The sequence below is a fragment of the Bos grunniens genome, chromosome 5 (genome assembly GCF_055505025.1).
Source record: "Bos grunniens cultivar Pamir isolate PY7600 chromosome 5, Bosgru_T2T1.0, whole genome shotgun sequence".
Classification (NCBI taxonomy): Eukaryota; Metazoa; Chordata; class Mammalia; order Artiodactyla; family Bovidae; genus Bos; species Bos grunniens.
This window is the reverse complement of record NC_141169.1, coordinates 113,741,944-113,762,462: the sequence shown is the minus strand read 5'-3', so window position 1 is coordinate 113,762,462 and position 20,519 is coordinate 113,741,944. Positions and strand designations below refer to the sequence as shown.

The 20,519-nt window shown below is 48.8% G+C and overlaps 1 protein-coding gene and 1 non-coding gene across 14 annotated transcripts in view; one reads left to right on the top strand and one right to left on the bottom strand.

Moving 5' to 3' along the window:
• Window positions 1–8,758, bottom strand: part of ZC3H7B (zinc finger CCCH-type containing 7B) — a 56,654-nt gene extending 47,896 nt beyond the window's left edge. For 12 of the 13 annotated variants that reach the window (XR_015164560.1, XR_015164561.1, XR_015164563.1 and 9 more), the window contains exon 1: window positions 8,273–8,758. The gene's annotated coding sequence lies outside the window, so the exon portion shown is untranslated. The remainder of the gene's footprint in view (window positions 1–8,272) is intronic. The other variant, XM_086403025.1, reaches the window with a different exon arrangement.
• An 8,105-nt stretch (window positions 8,759–16,863) lies between these two features.
• LOC147373145 (U6 spliceosomal RNA) lies at window positions 16,864–16,970 on the top strand. The gene has a single exon (XR_015164954.1). It is a non-coding gene; the product is annotated as a U6 spliceosomal RNA (small nuclear RNA).
• Window positions 16,971–20,519: the final 3,549 nt, after the last annotated feature.

Below are 20,519 nucleotides of genomic sequence, written 5' to 3'. Positions count from 1 at the left end.
ACAGAGGGGCTTGAGAAGCCCTGCTCTCAGGATCAGGTTATTTATCCCCACAGTAATCTCAAAAATATGGGCTCTTATCCCCACTTTCCACCCAAAAGCGAGGCCTATAAAAGTAAAGTCTTTTTATTAAAAAAATAAAGAGATTTGAGGACTTCCCTGGTGGCCCAGTGGTTAAGACTCTGTACTTCCAATGCAGGGGGTGCAGGTTCGATCCTTGGCCTGGGAACTAAGATCCCACATGCAGCGTGGAGCGGCCAAAAAACAAAAAATGAGGCTTGGAGTGCTCTGTGACTTGTCCAAGGCCACACTGCTCCCAGGGAAGCAGGCTGCACGTATGTTCAGGAATGGACATGCAATGGATACCCACAGGCCTCAGCAACCTATAATTTGTTTCTTTTAATTGGCCACCTTGAACAGAAACCAAGGTTCAAGAAACTTGCCCCAGGCCTCCTCCGGCGCCCCACCATAAGCCAAAGTAAAAGCAAGCATCAGCAGCAAGGCCTAATCCCCACCCTCCCGCAGCACCCTGGCTCCAAAGGGCTTTGATTCAATACTTTCTTCACCTTGTCTTTCTCCTTCCCAGCAACCTAAGGGCCCAATTGCACAGAAGGGTTCAAACCTACATCTCTCTCCAGGGGACCAACGCTCTGCTCCTGCTTCTCCATCAAGACCCACCTGCTATGCTGCTCAAGTGAGACATTTGAACAATAACTCTTTTGTTTTATTTTTTTTTTTAATAGAAAAGTAACAGAAGCTTACTCTTGGGAGTTATGGGCATGCACACATTAAAAAAAAAAAAAAAAACAGAACTCAACCAGGGTCCCAGAGCTCCGACTGACTGCTTACTATTCTTTTTTTTATTTTTTTGAGCAATTTGAAGTCACTGCTCCTGTTCATGGGAGAAGAAATCCTTGTGGTCCTAACACCTGAGCACCAAGAGTTTCATGAGCTGCTCTGCCTGCATCATGGGCTGAAGAGAGGCCAGAGCAGTGTAAAGGGCCCTGAGCTGGGTTCCCATCATAGCCCTGACTCATGCTAGCTTTCACGGCATCAGTCTGAGCCTCTGTTTTGTCCTTTATAGGATGGACCTAATGATATCCACCTTGCAAGACTAATGATGACACTTGTGTGCTCAGTCGTGTCCGACTCCTAGAGCCTATAGACTGAGCCTACCAGGCTCCTCTGTCCATGGGATTCTCCAGGCAAGAATACTGGAGTGGGTTGCCATTTCCTCCTCCAGGGGATCTTCCCAACCCACAGACGGAACTCGCATCTCCTGCATTGGCAGGCGGGTTCTTTACCACCGAGCCACCAGGGAAGCCCTGCTTTCTGTCTAGGCCACTCTTTCTGGGCAAGGGCTCTTCTGGACCACTCTGCTACTACTGTTCATTTACTCAACAAACAACCACAGAACACCTTTGTGTGCAGTGGGCTCTACCGGAGCCGAGGGAATGAGATTAATGAAGTCCCTGGCCTTGGGGAGCTTGTGGTTCAGGCGTGGAAAAACAAATAAAAAGGTCAGTGTTAAATGCACAAGACAAGCAGAGATACAGATAAGAGCTACACAGAGACTAAAATAGGGAACGTGGCAGGGAATGACGGGGGTGGGGTGGCTGGGAGCTTAGGGAAGGCCTGTCCTGAGAGGTGGCATTTAAGAGACAAGGAGCCAGTCACGGGGACAAGGAGCCAGTCACGGGGACACGGGAGGTGGGTAAGGGCGCACCTGGCACCAGGTGCAGCTTAGGGAATGGCCCTGAGATGGGAACAAGCTTAAAATGTTCAAGGAAGAGACAGAAGGCCAGTTGAGGCTGCAGGACTGGAACGAGAGCAGGTCAAGCAGGAAGCAAAAGGGGCAGGGGACAGGCTGGAGCTAGTCAGAGAGCTACACGCAGGTCACTCTGTGCGAGAGCCAGCTCTGTGCTCCACGTGTGCTGGGAAACCACCGGAAGGTTTTCAGCAGAGGACTGACAATCTCATCTATTTTTTAAAATATTTATTATTATTATTATTTTATATATTGGCTGTGTGGCATGCAGGATCTTAGTTCCCTGACCAGGGATCGAACCCATGCCCCCTGCAGTGGAAGTGCAAGTCTTAACTATTGGGCCATGAGGGAAGTCCTGACAGGGTCTCCTTTAAATTTTGAGAAGACCCCTTGGCTGCTGCCTTGGGAGTGGGTCCTAAGAGGCGAAGGTAGAAGGTTAGGAGGCTGCCTGCTGTTGTGGTCAAGGCCCAGATCAAGGCGGGCAGTTGAGAAGATTCAGGAACATTCTGGAGGTTATTCAGTATTCATGGCCATCACACTGGGTGGTCTTTATAACTTTCAAAGTTCCTTCATTTAAGTTTCAGAGCCAACCTGAGGCAGATGGGACTGAATCAGCAAGGCCATTTCACAGACCAGAAGACCGAGGCCAAGACTGAGGAGGTGCTGGTGCCCCGCTCACGCAGCTAGTGTGTGCTGGAGCGGGGAACGAAAGCCAGGACTTTGGACCCCTCTGCCTGCAGAGGGACAGGGTTTGACACGGAATGCTCCAGAGCTTAGAGGAGCCTCTGAAAAGGGTCACAGTCTCGACCTTTGCCTGCAGCCCTCAGGGAAGTGCTCGATAGACACTTGCTGGCTGACCCCAGCTCTCGGTCTCAGGGTATCTGACACCCGGTTGGTCCCCTCTCTGAGTCACACTGTGGACAGAGCAGGAAGAATTGGAGGGTGGGTGGGTCGCCCCTTGGTTTCTTTTGACTAACAGAGATTTCTCTTATCATGAAGGATTATCATGAGGATGAATGAGAGACTAGACACACATGTTAGATAACTAGGGTTTCCAGGCAGGTAAGAAAAGAGCTCAAGGGACTTTACTGGTGGTCCAGTGGTTGAGAGTCCACTGTGCAATGCAAGGGACACAGGTTCAATCCCTGGTTAGGGAACTAAGATCCCATGTACTGCGGGACAACCAAGACCGCACGCTCAGGAGCCTGTGTGCCACAACTAGAGAGTCCTCGTGCCGCAAGGAAAGATTCCACATGACACAATGAAGATCTTGCAACTAAAACCCCATACAGCCACATCGATAAATAAATATTTTGAAAAGAAAAAGCAAAGAGCTCCCTGGAAACTGAAACAGCTTGACAGCATCTCTCTGGCAGGGCAGCTAAGACCTCCGACTCGGGCTCGGGCTCCCCCTGACCCTCCTGCTCTACCTCAGTCGTATGATCTGGGAACCTTAGTCTTCTCTTCTGCAAAATGGGGCTGCTAGCAGGTTTGGTAACAGAAGGCACACAGAAAGCACAAGTACAGTGTGGGCACACAGCTGCGTCCAGCTGTGGTGGTTGCTGGCGCTGTAGCCGCTGTGCCCATCAAGCTTGAATCTCAGGCTTTGATCCGGAGCTCAGGAAATGCTGCTGAACTGAAGTCAACTCTAGACAGCTCCTGGATGCAGAAAGGCTGCCTCCCCTTCCCTCTGGGCCTCCAAGGCCTGATGGTGAAATGGCGTTAACACACCTGCAGAAGCCATCAGGGCGCTTGCAAAGAAACAGACTTAGTAGGAGAAATAAATAAGGTGGGAAGGAGCCCCATAGCTGGTGTTGACAGAGAAAAGGAAAACGAGCCCGTTTTCTATGGACCATTAAATGTGATGAAAGGAGCTGGCTTCCGTGGAGGCTCCAGGGAGCTGACACATAGCCGTCACTTCATCAACCCCAGCTGAAGTTGCAGTCAGACTTCCTCAGAGGACACCTCCACCCTCTGCTGTCTCAACTGTACCACCACCGGCCCCACGAGTCTCCTGCCTCCCTCCTGCCTAGCCTCACCTGGTCCCCAAGTGGGCCAACTCAAGAGCCAGACTGTCCCGGTTTGCCCTCCAGCTCTGCCACTTACAGGATGACATTTAACCTTTCTGTGCCACAATTTCTCCATCTGTAAAATGGGGATAATTGTAGCACCCACCTGTATATGGCTATCATAAAGATTCAATAAGCTTATCCAGGAGAAAGCACTCATAACAGCTGGCCACTAGCTAATCGCTGGATTGGTGTTTGTGAAGTTACTAAAAAATTTTAAACTCCCCTGCTGCTGCTGCTAAGTCGCTTTAGTCGTGTCCGACTCTGTGCGACCCCATAGACGGCAGCCCACCAGGCTCCCCCGTCCCTGGGATTCTCCAGGCAAGAACACTGGAGTGGGTTGCCATTTCCTTCTCCAATGCGTGAAAGTGAAAAGTGAAAGGGAAGTCGCTCAGTCGTTTCTGACCCTCAGCGACCCCATGGACTGCAGCCTTCCAGGCTCCTCCGTCCATGGGATTTTCCAAGCAAGAGTGCTGGAGTGGGGTGCCATTGCCTTCTGCATAAACTCCCCTAGTTCCTCTCATAAAGAAAGCTGAGCACTGAAGAATTGATGCTTTCGAACTATGGTGCTAGAGAAGACTCTTGAGAGTCCCTTGGACAGCAAGGAGATCAAACAAGTCCATCCTAAAGGAAATCAGTCCTGAATATTCATGGGAAGGACTGATGCTGAAGCTCCAATACTTTGGCCACCTAATGTGAAGAGTCAACTCACTGGAGAAGACCCTGATGCTGGGAAAGACTGAGGGCAGGGGGAGAAGGGGGCGACAGAGGACGAGATGGTTGGATGGCATCACCGACTCAATGGACATGAGTTTGAGCAAACTCCAGGAGATGGTGAAGGACGGGGAAGCCTGGCATGCTGCAGTCCATGGGGTTGCAAAGAGTCAGACACAACTGGGCCACTGAACAACAAAGTTCCTCTCATATGAGTCTCCTGTCCCAATCCCCTGGCACTGGGCTTCTCCCAGAGGTTACCATAAAACATCATCAACTCTCAGAGTTCCTTTTCAGAAAAGGAAACTTGGGTCCAGAGAACCCAAGGGACCACGGTGGCAGAGCCTGACTTGAACCTGAACTCACACCTGCCACCCGCACTGTGGACTGTACCAGACAACCTGCCCGGTCTGACTTTACACAGCCCTGCCTTTGTCCAGCTCAGCTCCTCTCCTTAGAATGCCCTTTCTCAACCCATCTTTCCAACACGTTATTCTTTTTTTTCCTTTCCAATGTTTTAAGTGGCACTTCTTGGAAGACCTTCCAACCCCCAGGGCAAAATAAATCTTCTTCCTCTACACTGGGACATTATTCAATTTGACAAGACAATAGTTGATCGTGTCTTCCTGGCACTTCCACGGGGGCCTGGGACACAGAGGGTGAATCAGAACCAGTTTCTGTCCTTGGGAGACTCGGGTTAATCATCCGTATCCTTCTCTTTTCCAAGCACAAGCTCCTCGGCAGTATCAAATCAGGCGCTGGCAGGCACTGGGAACTGAGCTCGGATCTCATGCTCGGGACCCAGTCTCCTTCCACCACCAGTCTGCCTTCTAAAATCAGGCTTCCAATAGCTGCCTGAGAGGACTTGCACTGGGCCAGCCCCATAAGACCATGGGACACAAGGCTGGTTCAGTGAAGCTCTGGCCCTGGGGAGCCTACCGACCTTTCAGCCTGGGTCCTCACCCCTAGAGCGTTTGCCAGTTCAGACTGTCTGGGTCCCTGTTGTTGCTCTCCATATTTGGGATGGAGGTGGTCCAATTCTGACACCATGTAGCCCACTCAACTGTCACACAGGACTGGCTTCAAATCCAGCCAGGTGACCTTGGGTGACCAGCCAAGGTCCTGTGTTCCTGTGTTCCTCAGTTTCTTCATCTGTGAAATGGAGATAATAGTGCCTACCCCTCACGGAGCCGCTGGAAGAATCAGAGAAAATGTACACCAACGTCGCGGCGCAGAAGCAGTGGTGAGGAGCCCAGAATCCCCTACTTTTTCTCCACCCCAGCCACACCTCCTCATCCTTTCAAGCTCAAGATCCACCTGCTGGAGGAAACCTTCCCTAACTTTTCCAGGTTACCCTGAGAGCTCTCTCTTCTCTCCGCTCTCACCGCCTAGACCCCAGTATTGATCATCTTCTTGTTCTCTCATTGCTTCACTAGAGTTAACTTTTCTCTTTCCAGCCAGCCTTTAAGTGGCAAACTCAACCCAAGCCGACTCCACAGCATCACACTGTACACCATAAGAGGCTCTTGAAGACTAATTTGCTAAGGTAGGCAGGGCTCTGGGAGAGGGTGAAGATTTGCAGGCAGAAAACAAAGCAGGAATCCTAACTCTGTTGTGTGACTTTCCAGGAAGACCTTCAACTCTCTAAGCTTCAGATCTCTCATCTGGAAAATTAAGATTGAAAAATGTCGAGCTGACATGGTTGCTATGGAGGACAGATGAGAGAACATATGTGGAAACCCTTTTGTTATAAACTAAAAAGTGCTATTTAAGGGATTATTATGTTTGGATTCTCAAATCCAAACCTACTGATGCCTCAACTGTCCTATACTTAAGATTCAAGAGCCCAGATCATCCCACAGAGCTTCTTAGCCCCAAATAGTCCACCAAAACCCACATTCTTTATTGTTCATCCTAAACAAAAAGCCAGCAGTCATTCACAGTATCCATGGAACCTCATCCCAGTACGAACGTGCATGCATGTTCAGTCGTGTCCGACTCTTTGTGACCCTGTGAATTGCAGCCCACCAGGCTCCTCTGTCCATGGGCTTCTCCAGGCGAGAATACTGGGGTGGGTTGCCATGCCCTCCTCCAGATCTTTCTGATCCAGGGATTGAACCCAAGACTCCTGCATTGCAGGCAGATTCTTTACTGCTGAGACACTGGGGAAGCCGTCATCCCAGCTCAGGGATCACAAAAGTTTTCTCCCATCCTCAGATCTCAACCCTTCTGGAACAGGTTTCTTCTTCCCAGCTTAAGGAAGCCCACACCTCAAACCTGCTCTAATTGTGATCTGCTGGGCATCATTTCTAGCTTGCAGTCCAATTTCCAAGGGAAGTAAAAATGGGGAAAGACAACCAAGGTGGGTATGCTTGTATTTGCAGAGAGAGGAAGAGGAAGATTTGGTAACAGAATGAAAGATTCTGCTGGAATTTTGTGTCCAACAGTTGCTAAACATACTATAATTATCCCATTTGTGTGAGGATTCAAGGATCTGCATTCTGCTATTTTCATGGAACTTGATGAACTGCAAGCTCTGAGGGAAAATGCTAAGAAGTTGGGGTTCGAAGTCTTGTACCCAGGACCAAAGTCCCAGTAAGCAGCCCCAGGAAAATGAAATCCCTGACAAAGCTGCTGGGGGCCCCCAGTCCCCTACTCTGGGCTCAGACCCCTTCTCCAGCCCCTACTTTTCCCCACAGATGGCATGTAGGCATCACACCCATCAGAGTCCATCAGAGTGAATCCTGATTTTTTTTTCTCCTGGGAATACTGCTTTGTCTCTGTTAAAGACCCCCAAATCAGGCACCTATAAACGTCCTAGTCGGTCAGATTTTAGGGGGAAATCAGGGAAAGAAAGGGGCAGGCCGGGAAGGGTCCTGAGGCCCGCGGAGGGTAGTAGAGGGGTCCGAGGCTGCCGTTGTGGGTGGCTCTCGGGGACCCATATTCAGGGGGCGCCCCGCAGGCACTGGAGCTGTCCCCCGCAGCCCCTGCGCGCACCTGGTCAGACGACGGAATTCTCGCAGGCCTAGGAGTCCTGGGACCGATCCCACGACCGGAAATTCCCCCCACCCAGACCGCGCCCCCCTTTCCTGCCGCCCTCTCCCCCCGGCCGGGCCGCAGGCCCCGGATCCCCGGGCTCGCGTGGCCGCCGCAGCCCGCAGGGGCGGCCCGTTGGCGGCCGCTGTCCTCCGCCCGCGCTGCGGTCCCTCCAACTCCCGGCGCTGCGGGGCCAAGGCGCACACAAAAGGAAGGGGAGCGCTGCCAGCGACGCCCCCGCCAATCGCCAATCCCCTCGAACCCCATCGCGGGGACCCGCAAAGGCTCCGCGCACCCCAAAGCTCCGGACGCCCAAGAGAGAGCCCCCATGCAAGAAATTCCGAGACACCTCCCGGGGGCTTGCAGAGGCGGCCAAATCACCCAGCGGCAGGTGCCCCCGGCCGCACAATAACTTTGAAACTTTGGGGCTGGGCGCGGGGGCCGGGAGGGGGAGCCCCAAAAAGAAGGAAAGGGGGATTGCGGAGGGGGAGGAAGCTGTGTCTTTATTTTTGCAACATGCACTCTCCAGGCGTCCCCAGCGCAGCTCCGGCCGGGCCAGGGGTCCCCGCGCCTCCGCCCGGCCCGGCGCGGCCCCCGGGTACCCCGAGCCCTTCCCGCGCCGGCCGCCCGTCCGCGGTCGGGCCCCCGGCCTCTGCCCCGCGGGGCTCGGGCCGCACGCTGCACTCACCTCGGCCGGGCTGCGCTCCCCGCGGGCCTGCGCCGAGCCCGATAAATGGTATGCTATGACTAGAGGTATGATTACGTTATTATTATTAGTAATAATAAGAGTAAATGCTATTTAATTACGGGCAGCCGCATCCTGCTCCCGGCGCCGCCGCCCCGGCAGCTCCGTCCATGTGGCTCCGGAGCGCTTTACTTTCATTTCCAGCCCTCCCCGCCGGCCTGCCGCTCGCGGCAGCACCCGCTGGAGGCTCGGTCTCCCTGCAGTCCCTCCTCCTCGGGTCCTAGAGCGCGGCTTCCCTCGCCGGGCGCCGGGGGTGGGCGGCGCGGGCCGCGCACCTGGGGGCGGAGGGGGCGGGGAGGTCCCCCTTCCTCGCCGACAGCTCATGCCTGGAATTCACCTTTATTTTCTTTGCAAGTGTCCTGCCCTCTTAGGGCTTTTCTCTTGGCGATTCTGCATTTCTGGGACGGTGCTGGTCTCCCTGAGCGCCTCCGCCCTTCTTCATGCGTGTACAGAGCACCCCCTCCGCCCCCGCCCCAGAGTTTCTAGCTGCTTTCAGTGTAGGCTCCCCCAAAACCCTAGGAGCCTTGTGCCCTTTTCAAGAGTGGGAACCCAAGGTTGTTGTTTGTCTAGGATCTTTCCCTAAAGGATGTGAGGCCGCTTAGAAGACCCAGTGAATGGGGTGGCAAAGAGTGGGACACGACGACTCAACAAAGAAGACCCAAAAGTTAAGGGGAGATCACCCGAAGGAGAAACCAGCTGTCAGAGGTCCAGGTTGAATTTGAATCCAGAGCTTCAGATCCAAACACCGTGTCATCCATCCCACCCTACCATTGATTCCTAGAGTTCTTTTCCCTCTTCATTTTACACACATGTATGTATATGCACATAAATTTCTTTATTGAGGGGGGACTTCCTTGGCGATCCAGTGGTTAAGATTCTGCACTTCCAATGCTGGGAGTGCAGGTTTGATCCTTGGTTAGGGAACTAAGGGGCTTCCTCTGTGACTCAGGGGTGAAGAATCCACCTGCAGTGCAGGAGATGCAGGAGATGCAGATTCAATCCTGGGGCAGGAAGATCTCCTGGAGGAGGAAATGGCACCCCACTCCAGTATTCTTGCCTGGAAAATCCCATAGACAGAGGAGCCTAGCGGGCTACAGTCTTCGGGGTCACAAAGAGTCGGACATGACTGAGCATTTGTCCCAACAGATCAGTGGTGAAGAATCTGCCTGCAATGCAGGAGACACAGGAGACGGGGGTGCTGTCTCTTAGTTGGGAAGATCCCCTAGAGAAGGAAATGGCAACCCACTCCAATATTCCTGTGGGAAGATCCCATGCACAGACGAGCCTGGTGGGCTACAGTCCATGGGGTCTCAGAGAGTCAGATACCACTGAGATCCAGGCACGCAGGAAACTAAGATCTCACACGCTGTGCAGTGAGGTCAAAAAAAGAAAATTATTTAGTGAGGATCAACTGTGAGATTTGTGAAGATTTTATCTTTATAAATGTTATCATTTCCACATTTGTGCCATACAGTCTTAGGAACTGGAGGTACATTACTGAGATGAATTTTAAACATGTGGCAAATGTTGGGAGGCACAAGAAACTTAAACAGTTTACCTAATTCTCACCATAATCCTGGAAGATTGGGTTTATCATGCTCATTTTACAAATAGAAAACTGAGTCAATTCAGTCACTCAGTCATGTCTGACTCTTTAAGACCCCATGAACCGCAGCATGCCAGGCCTCCTTGTCCATCACCAACTCCCAAAGTTTACCCAAACTCTTGTCCATTGAGTCGGTGATGCCATCCAACCATCTCATCCTCTGTCATCCCCTTCTCCTCCTGCCCTCAATCTTTCCCAGCATCAGGGTCTTTTCCAATGAGTCAGTTCTTCACCTCAGGTGGCCAAAGTATTGGAGTTTCAGCTTCAGCATCAATCCTTCCAATGAACACCCAGGACTGATCTCCTTTAGGATGGACTGGTTGGATCTCCTTGCAGTCCAAGGGACTCTCAAGAGTCTTCTCCAACACCACAGTTCAAAAGCATCGATTCTTCAGCACTCAGCTTTCTTTATAGTCCAGCTCTCACATCCATACATGACCACTGGAAAAACCATACCCTTGACTAGATGGACCTTTATTGGCAAAGTAATGTCTCTGCTTTTTAATATGCTGTCTAGATTGGTCATAACTTTCCTTCCAAGGAGCAAGCATCTTTTAATTTCATGGCTGCAATCACCATCTGCAGTGATTTGGGAGCCCAGAAAAATAAAGTCAGCTGCTGTTTCCACTGTTTCCCCATCTATTTGCCATGAAGTGATGGGCCCAGATGCCATGATCTTAGTTTCCTGAATGTTGAGCTTTAAGCCAACTTTTTCACTCTCCTCTTTCACTTTCATCAAGAGGCTCTTTAGCTCCTCTTCACTTTCTGTCATAAGGGTGGTGTCATCTGCATATCCGAGGTTATTGATTTTTCTCCCAGCAATCTTGATTCTAGCTTGTGCTTCATCCGGCCCAGCGTTTCTCATGATGTACTCTGCATATAAGTTAAATAAGCAGGGTGACAACATACAGCCTTGATGTACTCCTTTTCGTATTTGGAACCAGTCTGTTGTTCCATGTCCAGTTCTAACTGTTGCTTCTTGACCTGCATACAGGTTTCTCAAGAGGCAGGTCAGGTGGTCTGGTATTCGCATCTCTTTCTGAATTTTCCACAGTTTATTGTAATCCACACAGTCAAAGGCTTTGGCATAGTCAGTAAAGCAGAAATAGATGTTTTTCTGAAACTCTCTCACTTTTTCAATGATCCAGTGGATGTTGGCAATTTGATCTCTGGTTCCTCTGCCTTTTCTAAAACCAGCTTGAACATCTGGAAGTTCACGGTTCATGTACTGCTGAAGCCTGGCTTGGAGAATTTTGAGCATTAGTTTACTAGCATGTGAGATGAGTGCAATTGTGCGATAGTTTGAGCATTCTTTGGCGTTGCCTTTCTTTGGGATTGGAATGAAAACTGACCTTTTACAGTCCCGTGGCCACTGGTGAGTTTTCCAAATTTGCTGACATATTGAGTGCAGCACTTTCACAGCATCATCTTTCAGGATTTGAAATAGCTCAACTGGAATTCCATCACCTGCACTAGCTTTGTTCGTAGTGATGCTTCCTAAGGCCCACTTGACTTCACATTCCAGGATGTCTGGCTCTAGGTAAGTGATCACACCATCGTGATTATCTAGGTCGTGAAGATCTTTTTTGTGCAGTTCTTCTGTGTATTCTTGCCACCTCTTCTTAATATCTTCTGCTTCTGTTAGGTCCCTACCATTTTTGTCCTTTATCAAGCCCATCTTTGCGTGAAATGTTCCCTTGGTATTTCTAATTTTCTTGAAGAGATCTCTAGTCTTTCCCATTCTATTATTTTCCTCTATTTCTTTGCATTGATCACTGAGGACGGCTTGCTTATCTCTCCTTGCTATTCTTTGGAACTCTGCATTCAAATGGGTATATCTTTCCTTTTCTCCTTTGCTTTTCACTTCTCTTCTTTTCACAGCTATTTGTAAGGCCCCCTCAGGCAGCCATTTTGCTTTTTTGCATTTCTTTTTCTTGGGGATGGTCTTGATCCCTGTCCCCTGTACAATGTCACGAACCTCCGTTCATAGTTCATCAGGCACTCTGTTTATCAGATCTAGGCCCTTAAGGATTAAGTGACTTGTCCAAGGCGGCAAGTCTGACTGCAGAGTCTGTACGCTTTAGATGGCCCCCTGTGCTTTTCACTATCCACCTCAAGGAAGCCTTGGAAAGGGGTGGGGGAAAGCACACCTGCACCATCGGCATTTCTCCAGCCCTTCCTTCCGTGGGTGCCATCGCTCCCCTCACTCCTCTGAGGTTAACAACAACAACAGAAAGGCAGTCTCTGGCATGAGGGGGACGTCCAGAAAGGAAAAGCCACGTCCACGCAGGCTCACTGTGGTGGGGTAGAGGAGGGTTGTGGCTTGTTTAAAATGAAGACTTCTAGAGAATTCCTTGGCCGTCCAGGGGTTAAGACTCCACACTTTCGCTGCAGGAGGCTCGAGTTTATTCCCACAAGCTTCATGGCCAAAAATAAAAAATTTAATGAAATAAAATGGAGACCTCTAATCACCCCCACCTCACTGCTATCTCAGAGATTCTTTTTTTGGAAGAGGAGGGGCGTGCTACATGGCTTACGGGATCTCAGTTCCCCAACCTGGGCCATAGTTAGTGAAAGCCCAGAATCCTAAACACTAGGCCACCAGGGAGCTCTCAGAGATTTTGATTTAGTATTTCTGACAAGCACTGCTGGGTCACCTGTAAGAAATCCAAGATCATAGGTTAAAGGTATCCATAGGCCGAGCCTGGCAATTTAGGGAGGCTAAGTGGAAGAGTGGAGCTGGCACTGAGGCAACCTTAGGTAGACAAAGGTTGGTCGGAGTCCTAGCTCCAGGGCTTGCTAGTTATGTGACCCCAGGCAATCTTGAAGCCTCAGGCTCCTCAATGGTAACATAAAGATAAGAAAACCCAATCAACATAAAGTTTGTTTCAAACACTACATTTAAATAATACATGTAAAATATTTAGAACAGTGCCCAGCCCACAGGGGTGAATCCATGTTAGTTCCCATATCCCCTGTACAATGTATGGTGAAACATTCTTGACAGATTTATCAGATTCGGTTCCACTGTTACTATCAGTCCGGTTTTATGACTGAAGCTGTTGAGGTCAGCTGGACTACTGCATCTTGCCTCAAATGAACTACCTGGTGACGTGGTGATTCCACCATCCCAGGCTGCCAGTGGAAAAACACATATCCTTAAAAGAGGACTATTCATCATTCAGGTTGCAATTCAACTGGACATCGGATCTCCTCTCAGCTGCCGCCATCTCTAGAATTTGGTATCAAGCAGTTGTTGCCTGTTTCACAGTAAAGAAACGGACACAAAGCAGTTAATTGACTTGGTTAAGGTCACACAGGCTTCCCTTGTGGTTCAGCTGGTAAAGAATCTGTCTGCAGTGTGGGAGACCTGGGTTCGATCCCTGGGTTGGGAAGATCCCCTGGAGAAGGGAAAGGCTACCCACTCCAGTATTCTGGCCTGGAGAATTCCATGGAGTGTATAGTCCATGGAGTCACAAAGAGTTGGACACAACTGAGCGACTTTCACTTTCACTTCACTAAGGTTACACAGCTAAGAAAGAGGTAGAGACAGAATTCAACGCCAGGGCTGTCTACCTGTAAGATGTGAATGTGAATGTCATGATGTGACTATCTTAAATCTGAATGCATATCACTGATTACCTCCAAGGGCCTGTCATGGGAGTGGGTAGCTGGAGAATAGGAAGTGGACACTTGACCTTTGAGGAACTGACAGGTACATCACTCAGTTATCCCTTCTCCAGTGAGCACCTTCCGCTCCAAGCTTAGGCATGCCATGGGCTGGACCTCAGGGATGCCTTCTTATCACCTGGGAAAAGCCTGAGTGCATGGCAATCTTTTTCTTTTTTTCCACGCTGTGCTGGATCTTTGCAGTTGCCCACTGGCTTCTCTGGGGGCTTCCCTTGTAGCTCAGTTGCTACAGACTCTGCCTATAATGCAGGAGACCCGGGTTCGATTCCTGGGTTGGGAAGATCCCCTGCAGAAGGAAATGGCAACCCACTCCAATATTCTTGCCTGGAGAATCCCATGGACTGTAGCCTGCCAGGCTCCTCTGTCCATGGGGTCGCAAGAGTCGGACACGACTTAGCAACTAAACCACCACCACCACTGGCTTCTCTAGTTGTGGCACACAGGCTTAGTTTCCCTGTGGCATGTGGGATCTTAGTTCTCCAACCAGGGATTAAGCCCGCATCCCCTGCAATGGAAGGCAGATTCTTAACCACTAGATCACCAGAGAAGGGCAGCCTTAATTGCAATCATGTATACACTGTTCATTTACTCACTCAAAAGCATTCATTGCCAGGCCTCACTCCTGGGACTGTAAGTAAACCCCTTTCCCCACAGCTCCAGCACAGTCCCTGGTCCCAGCCCTCCAGAAAGGGATCTTAACTTCGGGGTTAGGGAAAGACCATGAAGATAAAGTGCACAATTTTAGGCTTAGGTTGAGGGTAATGAGAACATTCCCCATAGGGTTACTATGAAGATTGAGTTCCTGCATGCAAAGTACTGTGTGATTAAATAAATAACACATTCTTCTGGGAAACAGTCCATAGAATTCCAATTCTCAGAAATGAAGATGGACCCATGAACCCAGAAGCTGAGATAGGTTATAACACAGTGGATGAAATTCAGGTGATGAAACATGCTCACATTTGTCCCCAGTACGCCTGAAAACGATCAAGCATACGGAAAACTGAAGAACGACAGAGCCCTCTGTTACGCTATCCGTGCGCAGTTGCCTCAGTTGCTCAGCCATTTCGACTCGGCGACCCCCTAGGCTGTAGCCTTCCAGGCCCCTCTGTCCATGGGGTTTTCCCAGCAAGAATACTGGAGTGGGTTTCCATGCTCTCCTCCAGGGAATCTTCCCAACTCAGGGAAACAACCCGAGTCTCCCGAATTGCAGGCAGATTCTTTATTGCTGAGCCACCAGGGAAGCCCATATTATGCTCTGACTATTAAACTTTTTCTGTATTTGTTTTATCATATATTCATCCCTCCATCAGTCTACGTAATATTTTTGTTAAAAACAAAATAGGTAATTTTTAACTTTCTTCTCTGTGCTCTTTTACATTTATACTAATTTTTAAAATTGCTGTCAGTTTTCATTTTAAAAATGAAATAATTTCCATTTTGAAACAAAAGAACTATTAAAAGGGGATATAATCTACTAAAAGAATTTGATACCAGGAAACCCTTCATACACATTAGACCCAAATTTAAGCTCCTCCCCAGGCACTGTTTTCCATCTTACTCAACACTGGATTCTGGAATAATGCCTTGCACATAGTAGATAACTATTTGTGGAGTGAATGAGTTCTTTTGAGTATCATTTTTTTATTGAGGTTAAAAAGAAATCATTAAGGGAGCTCTGGGCTTGAACCTGGGGGGAGCCTGGTTTGAGTTATCTTTAACAAATAATGTAGTAATCCCCTCCCACTGGGGGAGGGGGCAGACTCTCCAGCAATGTGGGTAAGCCAGGCCTCCTTGCCTCTCTCCAGGAGGAACCTAAGGCCAGCACCCAGTTGGTTCTTGGGACTTTCTCTCCGCATTCCTCACGTGTCTGACATAGTTCAGGCATTTGTTTTTGATCTGACTAAATGGCAAGTCTGCAGCCTTGGTAGCTCTTCAGGAAACCAGAATAAATATTGTTATTTATTCCATTCAAAATTGGCAATTAAGTTTGTTTTTAGGCACCAGAATGGAATTTAAAACATTCAGTTCAAGAAAACCAAACTAATCAGAGGCAGTCTGCTTTTTCTCTTCAAAACATTAAAAAAAGAAAGAAAGAAAGCAGACAATAAAAGCTGCTGCACAATGGAGAAAGGGGTCTGGAACATCCACTCTCCTCTTATTCCCAACTCACACTCAAAAGGTGACTTATTTTGCATGTGTAATGAAAAAGAACCCCAGAGATCTGGCTTCCACTATTTCTTGTCTAAATTACTGTGTAATTTATGTTATTTGACCTCTGGGCTTTAGTTCTCCATTTGCTGAAAAGAGAACAGGGGCTTCCCTGGTTGTCCAGTTGCTAAGACTTGGTGCTCCCAATTCAGGGGGCCCAGGTTCAACCTTGGTCAACGAACTGAGAGTTTGCATGTGGAAACTAAAAGTTCGCATTGCCACAACTAAAGATCTTGCATGCTGCAATTAAGACCCGGTGCCTCCAAATAAATATTAAAAAAAGAAGAAGAAGAACAAAAGAAAAGAGGCAAGGGATGGCCTAAGATGGTTCCATCTGTCCATTCCATTTCTTTTCTCAGGGTCAGGCAAACAGACTAGTCTCTCTGAAAGAGAGAGTTGGAGAAAGTGAGGGGAAGAGAGAAAGAAGATGACAAATGAGTTGCTTGGAAACACTGATTTTTCAAGACTCTGTGTTGCAGGAAGTGGGACCCCTTCCAGGGCCCGAGAATGGGCTCTTGTCTAACACTCGGAAATGAATTGTCCAAGGAGACACATGCGCTGACAAAGCAAGAGATTTTATTGGGAAGGGGCACCCAGGCAGAGAGCAATAGGGTAAGGTCACTTAGGAGGACTGTTCTGCCACGTTCTTGCAGTCTCGGGTTTTATGGTGATGGGATTAGTTTCCAGGTTGTCTTTAGCCAATGATTCTGACTCAGAGTCCTTCCTGAAGGCACACTCATCGCATCGCCCAGCCAAGATGGATGCCAGCAAGAAGGATTCTGGGAGGTGGTCGAACACATGGTGTCTCCTTTTGACCTTTCCCGAACTCTTCCCATTGGTGGTGGCCTGTTAGTTTCGTGTTCCTTACCAGGACCTCCTGTCTTAAAACAACTCATGCAAATGGTTACTCAGGTACTTGGCCAGGGTGGGCGATTTCAGTCAGTGTGCTTCCCCTAACATTTGGACTCAGTGTGCAAACCCCCTCCTTCCCTTTAAACTGTAGTCTCCCCATTTTAAAGGGGTTTGGGTGCTCGCTTCGGCAGCACATATACTAAAATTGGAACGATACAGAGAAGATTAGCATGGCCCCTGCGCAAGGATGACACGCAAATTCGTGAAGCGTTCCATATTTTAAAAAATAAAATAAAATAAAATAAAGGGGTTTGGGATAGAATCTAGATTCAGGAGTAACAAACAGAATCTGTGTTGCTAAGGGCCTGGATTTGTGATTTTTAGCTTTGAACGTGAACACCTTCAAGCAGAACACCTACCCACTGGTTCTCCACAGGCCCCATGGGACCCCGTTACCCCTGGGCTTTGAAGGCCATTGAGTTTCTGCTAAGAAACTTGCAGTTGTAAAAAACCCTGTGATCCATCACCCAGACAAGGAGGCAGAGAAGATTACCTCAGATGTTCTGCCACCCACTTCTCTCTTCCCTTCGGGAGGTCCCCATCAGAAGAGTCTCAGAAAGTAAAACTAGAAGAGGGAGGCTTAGGGTCATCCTAAGGAAAATTTAGACTGATTTGATCAGTCCTAGCCAGAATTTGGAGAAGGCAATGACAACCCACTCCAGTACTCTTGCCTGGAAAATCCCATGGACAGAGGTGCCTGGAAGGCTGCAGTCCATGGGGTAGCTAAGTCAGACACGACTGAGTGACTTCACTTTCACTTTTCACTTTCATACATTGAGAAGGAAATGGCACCCCACTCCAGTGTTCTTGCCTGGAGAATCCCACGGACGGGGGAGCCTGGTGGGCTGCTGTCTATGGGGTCGCACAGAGTCGGACACGACTGAAGCGACTTAGCAGCAGCAGCAGCAGCAGCCAGAATCAGCTCAGGAATAACATCAGGCCTAGCTGGAAGCTTCTCAGCCTTTTCAGATGATGATTCATTTTAAGGAAACATCCTGTGACCCTGACTGAAATCCAGTTCAAATGAGGAAACCTGTGGGCTGGAAGAAGCACAAGCTGGAATCAAGATTGCAGGGAGAAATATCAATAACCTCAGATATGCAGATGACACCACTCTTATGGTAGAAAGTGAAGAAAAACTAAAAAGCCTCTTGATGAAAGTGAAAGAGGAGAGCGAAAAAGTTGGCTTAAAGCTCAACATTCAGGAAACTAAGATCATGGCATCTGGGCCCATCACTTCATGGCAAATAGATGGGGAAACAGTGGAAACAGCAGCTGACTTTATTTTTCTGGGCTCCCAAATCACTGCAGATGGTGATTGCAGCCATGAAATTAAAAGATGCTTGCTCCTTGGAAGGAAAGTAAGGCCAACCTAGACAGCATATTAAAAAGCAGAGACATTACTTTGCCAACAAAGGTTCATCCTGTCAAGGGTATGGTTTTTCCAGTGGTCATGTATGGATGTGAGAGTTGGACTATAAAGAAAGCTGAGTGCTGAAGAATCGATGCTTTTGAACTGTGGTGTTGGAGAAGACTCTTGAGAGTCCCTTGGACTGCAAGGAGATCCAACCAGTCCACCCTAAAGGAGATCAGTCCTGGGTGTTCATTGGAAGGACTGATGTTGAAGCTGAAACTCCAATACTTTGGCCACCTGAGGTGAAGAACTGACTCATTGGAAAAGACCCTGATGCTGGGAAAGATTGAGGGCAGGAGAAGAAGGGGATGACAGAGGATGAGATGGTTGGATGGCATCACCGACTCAGTGGACAAGAGTTTGGGTAAACTTTGGGAACTGGTGATGGACAAGGAGGCCTGGTGTGCTGCGGTTCATGGGTCGCAAAGAATCGGACACGACTGAACAACTAAACTGAACAGAACTGATGTACCTATGACAGGCCAGGACCCCAGAGAATGCTGCCCAGATAGAAACAGTACCTGCCTAGAGGCTCTTCAGATGAAGGAGGAAGCTGCCAAGTAGAATGTTAACTCTGTGAAAAAGCTCTCAGACCCACAGCTGTGAGGGTTCTGAAGCTTGCTGAGGGGCCCCACAGGAAGCTGATTCATTCAGGGTGGAGTCACCAGGGCAAGGAAAGCCTCCTGGAGGAGGTGGCATTTAATATGGGCTCTACAGGCAGAAGAGGAAAGGGAGAAGGCAGAGGATCCACAACTCAGTAGTACTTCGGACTAGAGTCTGGAGCTTCTGTTTTCTCATCTCTGCTGGGAAGGGTAGCAATGATGCCCTTTTCCTTTGTGGTTGTAAAGATTAATTTGGTTGTATGTGGAAGAACCTGGCACATACGACATTTAACTCTGAATTGCAGGTAAAGCGAAAGCGTAAGTGGGTGTGTGGGCCGAGTTGTGAGAGGTAACTTTGGAAAGAAGTCTGCCTGTGTTGCCAGTGCTGATCTCTGGGAACTGGAGTTTCTCTGGTAAGGTTTACTTTTCTGTTTCTATCCTGTTCTATGTTGGTTGAAGTGTTTATAATGAACACCTTATTTACATAATGGTTAAAGAGTTCTTTGTGAAAAGAAAATAGTTACTTGTGTTCTGTTACTTAAAAATTCGAATCTAGAGAAAAGTAGCAAAAATGTTGAAAGAACTCCCACAGACCCTTCACCCAGATTCACTTGTTTACATTTTGCTATATTTGCATTCTCTACCGCTACATATGAATGTATACATTTTTTGAGCCATTCCAGACTAGGTTGCAACAGCATGCCTGTAATTATTTCAGCATGTATTTCCCAAGAACAAAGGCAGTCTCTTACATAATCAGGTACAATTTAAAAGGAACAACAGGTTTAACATGGAAACAATGCTATTATCTTTTTTTTTTTTTACAATGTTACTATCTAACATACAAATTTTTCTGTCTCAATATTGCCCTTTATAATAATTCTCTGTACCCCGACCCCAGGATCCAATCCAGGACTACATGTTGCATTTAATTATCGTGTCTTTTCAGTCACGTTTTATCTGCAACAGTTCCTCAGCTTTTGTCTTTCACGACACAGACATTTTTGGAAGAGTACAGACACATTATTCCGTAACGTGTTCCTCAGTTGGGTACGTCCGATGGCTCCTCACGATTAGATTAATTTTATGCGTTGCTGGGACTGGATGGTGATGCTGTGGCCTCAGCACAGCGGGAGGTGTGCGATGGATGTCAGCGTCAGTGTAGCGTTAATGTGAACGTTAATATGGCTAAGGGTGGTGTGGTAGAGTTTCTTTGCTACAGAGTTACTATTTCCCCCCCTCCTTTTAATTATCAAGGAATTTGTGGCTATTTGGGGGGAAGTCCTCGAATGTCCTTCCAATTTCATGGGACAAAAAAAAGCGAGGTTTTCCCTTTAGGAAATGGACACCTCTTAGCTTGCGGAACAGATTGAGCTTCGAGTCTCCGTTAGCACCAGCCGTTGTCAATAAAGTTACGTGAACCTGAGCCTTTCCGGAAGGGCGGAGCCAGCCCGGCCTCAAGGCATTTAGGGAATTGTAGTCTCCCTGGGAGTTCGCGGTTCAACGCCGCCCAGCGGCCTCCGGGAAAAAGAGCCAGAAGCCGCAAAAGGGAGGGCACAGAGGGACCTAGCGGAGGCGCCCTGGGACGCCGCGCGGGTATTATGGAAATGGTAGTTCGCGGGCGCGACTCTGCGGCGTCCAGCGGCTCCCCGCGCAGGAGAAGCGGACTACCATACCCGACAGGCCGCGCGCGCGCAGGGGTAGGGGAAGCCGGACCAGGCCTCCGACAAATCAAATCGAAGGAAAGAAACTGCC